Source organism: Aegilops tauschii, chromosome 2 (assembly GCF_002575655.3).
Source record: "Aegilops tauschii subsp. strangulata cultivar AL8/78 chromosome 2, Aet v6.0, whole genome shotgun sequence".
Taxonomy (NCBI): domain Eukaryota; kingdom Viridiplantae; phylum Streptophyta; class Magnoliopsida; order Poales; family Poaceae; genus Aegilops; species Aegilops tauschii.
Window position 1 is genome coordinate 616,024,740 of NC_053036.3, and position 12,674 is coordinate 616,037,413.

The 12,674-nt window shown below is 43.9% G+C and overlaps 1 long non-coding RNA gene across 1 annotated transcript; it reads right to left on the reverse strand.

Moving 5' to 3' along the window:
* Positions 1-7,079: 7,079 nt before the first annotated feature.
* Positions 7,080-7,663, reverse strand: LOC120974743 (uncharacterized). Its single transcript, XR_005770089.3, has 2 exons — positions 7,491-7,663; positions 7,080-7,385 (listed from the first exon to the last, which is right to left on the reverse strand). It is a non-coding gene; the product is annotated as an uncharacterized lncRNA (long non-coding RNA).
* Between the last annotated feature and the right edge of the window lie 5,011 nt (positions 7,664-12,674).

Sequence of the window (12,674 nt, forward strand, 5' to 3'; positions counted from 1 at the left end):
GCGTCCAGTTTTTGCCGTAACCCTATCTACTCTTTTGCACATGCTATGTGGATGGAATGATGATACCATGCCAAGTTTCAGCATTTTCAGAATTCATTTTGTAGTGATTTGCAATTAATGAGTCATTTAACTCTCTAAACAAATCGGTAAACGACCGAAAAAGGGCAAATGATGTCAGAAAGGGTTAAAAATTGACGACATCGCTTTGAATGCTGCATACTGAACGCAAATAAAGTCTGGAGTTCTAATAAGTTTAAAAAAATGAAGTAACCGTGTAACAGACGAGTTCTCGTCCGAAACCCCGATACTTCGAAAAAGATTGTCCAGTTTGTACACGAAGTGCGTGCAGTTTTTACCATAACCCTCTCTACTCTTTTGCACATGCTATGTGGGTGAAATGATGATACCATGCCAAGTTTCAACATTTTCAGTGTTCATTTTGTAGTGATTTTCAATTAATCGGTCATTTAGCTCTCTAAACAAATCGGTAAATGACTGAAAAAGAGCAAATGTCAAAAAGGGTTGAAAATTGACGACGTCGCTTTGAATGCTGCATACTGAACGCAAATAAAGTCTGGAGTTCAAATAAGTTTAAAAAAATGAAGTAACCGTGTAACAGACGAGTTCTCGTCCGAAACCCTGATACTCCGAAAAAGATTGTCCAGTTTATACACGAAGTGCGTCCAGTTTTTGCCGTAACCCTCTCTACTCTTTTGCACATGCCATGTGGGTGAAATGATGAAACCATGCCAAGTTTCAGCATTTCCAGAGTTCATTTTGTAGTGATTTTTCAATTTCACGATCATTTAGCTCTCTAAACAAATCGGTAAATGACTGAAAAAGAGCAAATGATGTCAGAAAGGGTTGAAAATTGACGACGTCGCTTTGAATGCTGCATACTGGACGCAAATAAAGTCTGGAGTTCAAATAAGGTTTAAAAAATGAAGTAACCGTGTAACAGACGAGTTCTGGTCCGAAACCCTGATACTCCGAAAGAGATTGTCCAGTTTGTACACGAAGTGCGTCCAATTTTTGCCGTAACCCTCTCTACCCTTTTGCACATGCTATGTGGGTGAAATGATGATACCATCTCAAGTTTCAACATTTTCAGAGTTCATTTTGTAGTGATTTTCAATTAATCGGTCATTTAGCTCTCTAAACAAATCGGTAAATGACTGAAAAAGAACAAATGATGTAAGAAAGGGTTGAAAATTGAAGACGTCGCTTTGAATGCTACATACTGAACGCAAATAAAGTCTGGAGTTCAAATAAGTTTTAAAAAAATGAAGCAACCGTGTAACAGACGAGTTCTCGTCCGAAACCCTGATACTCCGAAAGAGATTGTCCAGTTTGTACACGAAGTGCGTCCAGTTTTTGCCGTAACCCTCTCTACTCTTTTGCACATGCTATGTGGGTGAAATGATGATACCATGCCAAGTTTCAACATTTTCAGAGTTCATTTTGTAGTGATTTTCAATTTCACGGTCATTTAGCTCTCTAAACAAATCGATAAATGAATGAAAAACAGCAGAATGATGTCAGAACGTGCTGAAAATTGATGGCTTCGCTTTGAATACTGCATACGGGACGCAAAAAAAGTCTGGAGTTCAAATAAGTTTTAAAAAAATGAAGCGCCCGTGTAACAGATGCTAAGTCAGCAGAGAGTGAGGGGCGACCGGCGGGGGAGGACCGGCACGGGGGGATTGAGGGGGAGACCGAGTGAGTGGAGAGAGTGAGGGCGTAAACATGTAAAAATATACATAAAAAATACATTGATTATCAATGATCTTTTTGTGTACAATCTGAATTGTCAATATAAGTCCTCAACGGTTTAGAAACCGGTGAAGACTCATATTGCGACCACAAATTCTACACATAGAGTTCAATGAAGACCAATTGCTTGTGATAGTTTGAGAAGTAGCATATTTAAGGTGGTAAAAATCTTGTTAGGGGAACGAGGTGGGACTAAAAACAGCCTGCCACAACCTCTTTACTACCGGTTCTTGGCACGAACCGGTACTAAAGGGGCTGGCCGGGCCCCATCATCTTTAGTACCGGTTCGTGTCATGAACCGGTACTAAAGATCTCCTCCCGCCTAGCCGTTTGAATCGGCACTAATGGACACATTAGTGCCGGCTCAAATGCAAACCGGGACTAATGTGTCTCATATTTGACCCTTTTTCTACTAGTGTGTCATGCCAATGCTATTAGGATGTATGCCGATGATGATAGATCAAGATATAATTTTTTGTTGAAAGAGATGCATGCCCTTATGCATGATGATCGTGCAATTGGTATTACTCATCCCAAGCACTTCCAAAACCAGGCTAGTGATGCAATGGCATTTTATAGGCGTACACAACCTAGAACTGTATTATGGTTAAGGTCAGGCCCGGATATTCTTTTGAACCGTGTTGGTCTTGTTTGAGTAATACAAATTACTTTCACAAGAAAAAAAAACTCCAATAAATAATCACTGCGTGACGAAGGTGCGCGTCACCTTCTAGTACAGTGGGGGTGGAAAACAATGATCCAAGTAGTTGAATCGTGTATCCCATAAGCTTTCTGCTATAGCAAATCGTGATGCGCACACAGTCGTTTGCCGGCCGGCTTGATGCACCGCATTATGTGTCCGCACAGCTGCATGAAACGGAAAACGGAGCACATTCCTTGATGCAAAGCACTATCTTCTCCAAACAATACCCTTTTATTAACCTTATACGTACTCCCTCTGTAAATAAATATAAGATTTTTAGATCACTCGACACCACGCCTCCCGGCCGGCGTACGTGGAGATTACACAAGATTTCGTCCCAAGAAATTAACAGGAGGAGATTGCGCAACAAAGCGGCACACTTGAAACAACAAGAATCCGCAAGCTTAATTACATGGCGTGCACTGAAAGAAACATGCACACGAATCTGCAACGACAAACACATCTTCAGCCCGAATCAGCATGCATGCAGTGTGTGTGCTAATTGACTCCCGCCCCTGATCCTCCTGACACGTTGGGAGCTCTCGATCGGATCTCCACGTGCTGCAAATGCAACAAAAAGCACACACGCAGAGTTCTCTGCTAAGTACACACATACTACTACTAGTACGAGGTATGGAAACGGGACAGAGTCGTATGCACGTACCTCCTTCATGGCCGGCTTGGTGGCCTCCTCCTTGGCCGCGGCACCACGGCCGCAGCCGGTGACGCGGTCGACGAGGCCGAGGAACCGCTCCTTGAGCTGGGCGGCGAAGTTGGCCATGGGGTCGAGCGAGCTGTGTGGAATTCTTCTTGAGCTTGATTGGCTAGCAAATTGTGCTCTGAAGTTCAAGTTGCTATTGCTTCTAGGGGTGAGTGGCCATAAGCGATCACCGGGCGCCTCCATTTATACACGGCGTAGTGAACGGGGACCAAACGCGCGCGTCGGCCAGCTCACCGGACACGACAGGGACGGCCCACGCGCGCGGAAGGATCGGTAATATTCATTCAGATAGCTTTGCCTTTTCCCTATCTGCATGCATATATTCCCGTAACTACGTTGTCCCACCATGCACTCCCGCGGTCGACCATCGATGCCTCGATCTCGATGGCCTAGCTTTGAGCAGCCGAGAACCTTCGGTATTCCACATGCATGACACTCGTCTGCACATGTATCCGGACGGCGTACCGCATGATGGACCCACGTGGGTGAGACAGTACAATTAATCGAAGTAGCTCACATACACTAGCATACTTGAAGGAAACGTCTCCACCTACTGAACGCACATCGCTAAAAGGCCTGAAATGAAATCAGAAAAATTCCAACCTGGAGCGGAGGAACTGGCCATCCAACGGCATCTGTCCTCTTTGCGCTTCTGAGCCTGAGTCCTGCTCACATCTCTTTGTGCACGGCAATTTCACCAAGCTAGTTTGGCTTCATTTTAAGGCACGGACGAGGGCTGATTTCCTGATCCCTGATGTTACCTTCAGCTCTACCGAAGAGTGGTGGTTGAAGGCAAGGGCGACGATCCCGAAGCCAATGTGGAGGAACTTCGACACGATTGTCATTCTTCTTCACTGGAGGATTTGGAAGGAAAGGAACGCGAGGATCTTTGATAATGTGGCAAGTTTCGCTAATAAGATTCGGGACCTGATCCTGGAGGATATCGGCGTCTGGAGGGCTGCGGGTTGTATTAGCGATTTGGTGGCATGAGCTTGGGCTCCTTGTTGATCAGATGGTTGTACTTTCGCGGTCGCAACTCTAGCTCTCCTAGACTGTAACCCTTTGTACTCGTTATTTCCCTTTCTAATAAAATTCGGTCAATGGCCCTTCGAGAAATCAGAAAAATTCAAGCACCAATGTCCAGTCTAGAATTGAATTTTGGTGGGTTGTGTATACTACTATCCTTCTAACCATCCAATCACAGATTGATTCGCCGCGTGTGACTTTGAGTTTGGGACGGCAAAGACCTGAGGAAGAATCGACCCATCGAGGCCGGCAAGGCCCGGAGTATAAAGTTAGCCCAAGCTGGGCTTTGGCACCGTTCTCCCTCGAATATATTTAGTTTCTCTATTTTATTATTCTCCTAAAAATCTCTATTTTATTATTTTATGATTTACTTTTTTGCGGATTTGTTTTCTACCATTGCGGAAACTATACATTTTTTAATCTTATATCTGTTCCCTCTAATTCGAAATAAAATATTTATTTCAATAATGAAAAAGGGAGCTGCGCTCTATCATTCCACGCTTCCAGCTCGGCCTACAAATACCAACCATCAAGAATCATTCAGCATGCAATTTAATCATGTCATCTCCTCCTTGTTCTAACTTTAGATTGGTCCGTAAACATTGGGGCCTCTAGTCACCCGGCCAACTGGAATGCTAGCTCTTTTGGTCCTATAAAATGCAATAATTTGAACGGGAGAAAATCATTCGAATTGTGGATGCTCTTTTAATTAAAGTGCTCGGCCAACCTTGTACCTTGTTGGGTGCTATCATGTGGCCGGTGTGCTCAATTATGAAAGTTTAGCAGCTTGGTAGCTGTTTGTACTGAAAATCCAGACTGTCCATATATAGTCACTGAAATAATTATCTAAGATGATGATCTCGTTGAAATAGCGTTATGCTGTTCTTCATACAAAAGGGAAACTAAGAAAAAGGGGAGTAAAAAATTGTATAAAATAATATTTATTACCCTACATTACTATTTTCACTCGTCACTTAGTGCATATATACTGGTTGGCTAAATAACGGATGACTAGCTTTTTGCAAAAAAAAAGAAAAAAAATGGTCGACTAGCTGTAGAGGCGTATTTTGGAGCTGGTGCAGATTTTGAGTGGCATATCTGAATTCATGATTTCTTCAGTGGTAAATTTGGCACTTCTGCCCAAAATTTCAGTGCACACATTTAGTTTGGATGCTCATATGTGAACAAAAGAAGTTGTTGTCCGAACCTCGAAGGTGAAACCATTGTTCCTTTTACGACAACTAGTAACTCAACATGTGTGATGCATGATTTGGAGGGGTGCATCAACATATGTGCGATTCCGAAGGAGGCACTGGTTAGAAAAAGCATTATAACCAGTGGTAGTGGCGGGTAATTGGCAAGTTTAGGCATATTGGATAGGATGTATTGCGTAAAACGTAAAATAAATATGGACTTTCAAATGCATTTAGTACAACGGTTAGGATGTTTTGGATCAATAGTAACTAGTGCTTTTTATATTAATAATGGAGATTGTTTAGGCTTTATGGAGGTTGGCGGGGTACAAGCTTCGCTACACCTATGAAGGATAGCAGTTCGGAAGATCAAACCTACAGGGTTAGTTGGCAAATTTTGATTGGAGGGAAGGGGGAAGGTACCGTGAAATTCAGGTGGGCGGGGGATTGATGGGAGTAAGTCAATTTAGGATTTTGGTGGGGGTACAGAGTAGCACATTGGGGAGAGGAAAGGGATGGCTGGCGTAGGAGTGAGCCAATTTGGAGCTCGGGCTCCATAGAGCCTTTTAAACTTTTTTTTATCAAAAATCATATTTCAAAGCTTAAAAAAATCTGAAAATAATTCTACATGTTCATATGGACATATGGATTTATTCTTTAAGTTTATAAAGTTTCACAATCAAATACAGTGACATGCGAGCTACACATAAAAGACAAATCCATGCATTTTTAATAGTGAACAGTGTGTGTGCTGTTCATTATTTTCAAATTCGCATATTTTCCTTTTTTTGTGTAGATCTCATCTTAATGTATACCATCATCAAACTATACACACATGTAGTCTACATCCATATGAACGTCTGTGATTTGTTTCCATAATTTTTCAAAACTTTAAAATGTGATTTTTGATTTATTTTTTAAAAAATTCCATGGAGCTCAAGCTCTATTGTGCATTTTCGCTTGACGTAGAAACTAATCTCTCCTTTCCAAACTAAATGAAGTTCTAACTCTTTTTTGTGGGGAAATGAAGTTCTAGCTTTGTTCTAGACCGAACTTTTTCAACTTTGACTATGTCCACAAAATATATATTAATATGTACAACATAAAATACATCTAGGACGAAAATATGCTCGATGGTGAAACTCATAATGAAACCAATTTGGTTTTATAGATGTTGATATATTCTCCTGTAAACTTGGTCAATGTTAATTTGACTTACAACAATATTCTAACTTTTTAAATTAATTTGAAGCGGAGGAAGTAAGGAGATTGATGGTGTTATTAACATAAAAATGATTCTACTTTTTGCAGGAAAACAGACAAGTTATTAGAGGGGAGTCGAAAATTGTGTGTGCAACGACTAGGTGATAATTATGAAGTTATAGCTCACACTTTTTTATTGGTCTACATAGATATATATGAAGTGTCATATTTTCGACAGGGTAATTGAAGTTCTCGCATCAGTTAAAGAAGTTGAAGCATGATAATACACCCATTTCCAACTACAAGTTGCAAAAATAAGTAAAGGACAGAAATATAGCATTGGAGACTTTAGCCACCCCCACAGTAACAGAAATGAATGGCAGAAGGGTCACGGAACCCTACAATTTTTTGCAGAGGTGCCCGAAATTCCTGCAACTGAAACATCCATAGAACATTAGGCTACGCATTGTCACCCAACAAAACATTCCCAATGACAGATGTAAATAGATGGTCCAGAAGAACGATCTCGATTAACACCGACAAGAAACACCTAGCTACGCCCACAAAAGGAGGGTACAAAAAAGCACATCAAACAACAGCAAGACCGTAACATCGACAGAAGTAAATAAATGAACAGAAGCTGCTAGCAACATGACCTATTTCTTCTTCTACCCTACTAGCTCGGCGACCGACGGCATCGTCTCCCTGGCTGGTGCCGACGTCCGCGCGCGCTGCCACCGCTCCCCGGACATCGAGCGCATCTGATCTATCCTTCACACACGGATTCAAGATGAAAGAAGCTCAGAATCGTACGCCTGCAGAACACGACTGAAACAAAGAGAGTAGGAATGAAGAAGCAACCAATGTATACCAGGCTATATATCACCGGCCAATGACCTGATCATCGACCCCGACATGGCGACATGCCGTAGATAGATGTCACGAGCACATACATCTCTCTCTGCCGAGCTCGGATAGAAGAGGGGAGACCAGGAGGGGAACACCTCCGGCCGGTCCCCGAGGGCTGCCCACGGGAGCCGCGGGTGATTTTATAGCTGCCTTGTCGCGGCACGTCGACTAGTTGAAGCCATTTAGGCATGGGGTGCCGTAGTGGCCAGTGGATCATATGCATGGCTATGGCAGCGTAGCTCGTGTCGTTTCCTCTAGGGGCATGGGCCGCCATGCCGTGCCCTGAGCTCTGAGCTCTGAGCTCTGACTCTGAGGGAGATCGTGCATGCATGCATCAGTGCATCTGTTGCTTGTTGCATGCAAAGGGCTTGTCGTCTCCTTTGACGCTCGGGAAAAGGCCCCGAGATTCTCCCACGCGCGCGCGTCGCTTCTTCCATGCAAAACAAAACAAATCAAAAATACTCAAATTGAGTGCAAGATGCGCGCGGCACACCATACATTTGCAAAGATATGGGGCGCCGTACCTCTGCTGAACTGGTGATCAACGTGCGATCTGCATACATTCAACATGATCAACTTGATGCAGGGTGCTGGCTACAGGCGCTTCATTCATGCATGCATGCATGCTGCCGAGTAGTAGATGTTACTACACTGCTACGCTTAGGCGCTTAGCTGTCAGCACCATGGTGAAAGTGAAACATGCGACACATCAAGGCAACATTAGGATCCGCCCTCCCCCAGCCCCCTCTGGTGAGGTACGTACGCAAGATCTCACAAGTATTCAAATTTGAAAGTTGCTGGTTCTTGAGTCTGAACTAGGAGCATTAGAGCATATATAGCCGGACGCATAAAACCCTCTCTCATACGCCCGCGGACGCGCTCGGTCAGTGACCGGATAGGAGAGAAAAGGAAAAAAAAAGTGACCCAATCGGACCCCTCATATCATCCCTATATGTGCGGACTGTCCGCGAACCCTCATATTGAGGATAAATGTAGGGAGGATATGAGGGCTCGCGGACGCGCCCGGGCGCGCCCTGTCAGTCCGTCACGTAGGATGCGGCCCTACCCGGACCACCTTTTCTCTTTCTTTATTCATTCTTTTCTTTCTCTCTCTTCATCTCCACCAATCACGTATGTGCAAGTGCCCGGTCATATGAGGAAGAAAATGAGGAGCGTGGCTGCGCGGATGAAAAAATAGGGGTTCAAAACGGACGCGCCCGGTCCCGCAGGCGTTCAGGGGGTCATATTTGCTAACTCATGATGTAGATGCTTTTAGTGACTGAGGTTTGGGGACAACACTTTGTTTGATCCACCTGTCTGAATAGATGGCAACAGATGGCCAGGGGTGGAACAGAAACATTGAAGCTAATTATAGAGGACATAAGGGGCTTTTAGATGAGTTTGATAGGCTAGACAAGTTAAGTGAGTCTCGGGTTTTATCTGTCGAAGATATATTATCCCAACGACAATGCCAAGAAAGCATGACGATGATGTTGCAGTGAGAGGGGATAAAGTGGCAAAGATCGCATGAGAAAGAATTACATGAGGATTAACACTAGGTATTACTCCCTCTGTTCCAAAATACTTGTCGTGGTTTTAGTTCGAATTTGAACTAAAAACATGACAAGTATTTTGGAACGGATGGAGTAGCATTCTAAAGAAAATGGGAGGAGGAGGAAGAATTTCATTCACCAGTATCATCGAGAGGATGGAATTGTTGAGGGACAAGAAAATCTCAAACCTATATCACAAACTTCTACAATAACTTGTTTGGTAAACCAAAACAATCCAGTTTGTTCCTGGATCCAAAAGGGATAAAAATAATTTCTAGTGAGGACCAAACTAGTTTAACACAAATGTTCACAATAGAGGAGTCGTGGGATTTGTGTTTGGCATGGAATGAAATAAAACAGTCAAACATGATGGGTGTGACCTTGGCTTTTGCCTATTCAAGCTGCTAGTGGATTTTTTGAAAAATGCGTTAGATATAGATAGATTGAATTATAGTATTATCACCCTAGTACCTAAAGCTAGTGATGCAAACAAAATTCAAAAGTACAAACCCATCTGTCTTTTAAATATTGTTATCAAAATCATTACTATGGTGCTAGTCAACCCCCTTATCAAGATTATTAAGGGTGTAATCTCTGCCTCCTAGACCACCTTCTTGAAGGGTACGCACATTTTGGAGGGAATGGTAATCCTCTCTGAAACCCTAAATGATTTACATAACAAGAAAGGCCTGAGGGTTCTCTCCAAAATAGACTTTGGAAAGGTGTTTCAGAAGGTCAATCGGTCTTTCCTTCTTCGAACAATGAAAAAGGGTTTCCCTAGTAAACACAATGACTAAATCATGAAGATTATGTCGGGGGTGTGGGGGGAGGTCAAAACGAAAGTTAATGTGGACATTGGACCTTACTTTCACACCCATCAAGGTCTTAGACAAGGTGGTGGGAGGGCACGTTCGCCTTTGTTGTTTGATCTTGATGTAGATGTTATTTACATAATTGATATTAGAGTTGTAAGATAAGGATAGATTATTGGCTTAGCTTCCCATCTCGTGGATGGTAGTGTGTCCATCCTATAGTATGTTGATGACCCTCCTCTTGCAGGATGATTTGGAGCAAGCCGAGAACACGAAGTTCGTTCTCTACCTCTTAGAACAAACGTCGGGTATAAAAAATTCATATTTCATAAGAGTGATTTGTTTGTATTGAAATGGCTAAAGAAAGATCACACGTGTTTGAGGTGTTTTTTTACATGTAATGGGGAGAGATACCCATGATGTATTTGGGTGATCCCGTAGATGAAAAAAGACTTAGGAATAGTGGTTGGAGTGGTTTAGCAGAGAATTTTGAGATCTAAATTGTTGGAAAGGAAGTAACTTAAATATTGGAGGCATAACTACTCTCATTAACTCATTCCTCTCAAGTATCATGTATCCCTCTATACATGCTCCTTTCTACTTGATCTGTAAGTGGGTTAGAAAGAGCCATGATATGCTTAGAGAGCTTTATCTGGAGTGGGGGTAAGACCGGGTAGAAATAGTATCTGTTCTCCTGGTCCTTAGTTTGCCTCTCGAAAGACTAGGGGGTGATAGGGATCTTAGACCTATGAATGTTGCTTTGTTTTCAAAGTGGTTATAGAATCTCTCAATTCTCCTTTAGATATCACCGCCAAGGCAATTCCCAATCACTAGGGGCAGGCCTTGAGGCGTCCTCCAAACCTTTTGGGGTAAATCACCAATTGGTTCAACATGTAAGAAATCTTACCGCCTAGGAGTCTCCAACCTCCAAGAGTAACAAGATCGAAGGGGGAAACTTAGAACTTAATAAAATAAAGAAAAGCTTAGGTCAAAAGAGAGGGCACAGGTGGATCTACGTTTGTGTGAAATCTCTTATCAAACTCTCAAAAATCCCTCAAAGAAATCTTCAATTTGGCGTGGGGAAAACGAGAGAGACTCAAATGGATCTCGCTTGGAATATCTTGAGTGCGTTCACCACCTACCAAAGTGGTAGGTTGCTTATATAGGTGGGTGGGAAGGAGTCATTTTACCTAAAAAGTGTCCGGTTAAACCGCGCAGCGGACGATTTCTGGCCACGGGGAGATAGAGGCGGTTAGGTAGAGTACCTCCAGGACTCAGGGCCCGGTTATACCCATGCGGGATCGAGAGCAGACGGTAGTGTGGCCGGTCACACCGAGTGGGTGAGGACCCCAACACCATTACCCACATAGTCAACCAGGCACCTGGTTATACTAGGCATAAGTGCCTTGTTATACCGGCAACAGCCTGCGAGTAATCAGTGTTGGGAGAACGTAGCATGCAATTTCAAAAAAATTCCTACGATCACGCAAGATCTATCTAGGAGATGCATAGCAACGAGAGGGGGAGAGTGTGTCCACATACCCTCGTAGACCGAAAGCAGAAGCGTTATGTTAACGCGGTCGATGTAGTCGAACGTCTTCACGATCCAACCGATCCAAGTACCGAACATACGGCACCTCCGTGTTCAGGACACATTCAGCTCGATGACCTCCCTCGAACTCTTGATCTAGTAGAGGGTCAAGGGAGAGTTCCGTCAGCACGACGACGTGGTGACGGTGATGGAGATGTGATCCGCGCAGGGCTTCGCCTAAGCACTATGACGCTATGACCGGAGGAGTAAACTGTGGAGGGGGGCACCGCACACGACTAAAAGAATTCTTGGTGTGCCTTCGGGTGCCCCCTGCCCCTGTATATAAAGGAGGAGGGGAGGAGGCCGGCCACCAGGGGCGCGCCAAGGAGAGGGGAGTCCTACTAGGACTCTAGTTCTAGTAGGATTCGCCCCCCTTTTTTTCCTTTCTACCGGAGGGGGGGGGGGGGAGGGGAAGGAGAGGGAGTAGGAGAAGGAAAGGGGGGTGGCGCCCCCTTCCCTAGTCCAATTCGGCCTCCTCCCTTGTGGGGGGCGCACCAGCCTCTTGTGGGCTGGTTAGCCTCCCTCCTATGGCCCATATGGCCCATATCTCTCCCCGGGGGGTTCCGGTAACCCCTCTGGTACTCCGGTATGTACCTGATACACTCTGGAACTCTTTCGGTGTCCGAATACTACCTTCCAATATATCAATCTTTACCTCTCGACCATTTCGAGACTCCTCGCCATGTCCGTTATCTCATCCGGGACTCCGAACAATCTTCGGTCACCAAAACACATAACTCATAATATAAATCGTCATCGAACGTTAAGCGTGCGGACCCTACGGGTTCGAGAACTATGTAGACATGACCGAGACACATCTCCGGTCAATAACCAATAGCGGTACCTGGATGCTCATATTGGTTCCTACATATTCTACGAAGATATTTATCGGTCAAACCGCATAACAACATACGTTATTTCCTTTGTCATCGGTATGTTACTTGCCCGATATTCGATCGTCGGTATCATCATACCTAGTTCAATCTTGTTACCGGAAAGTCTCTTTACTCGTTTCGTAATGCATCATCCCGTAACTAACTCATTAGTCACATTGCTTGCAAGGCTTATAGTGATGTGAATTACCGAGAGGGCCCAGAGATACCTCTCTGATACTCGTGGTGAAAAATCCTAATCTTGATCTATGCCAACCCAACAAACACCTTCGGAGACACCTGTAGAGCATCTTTATA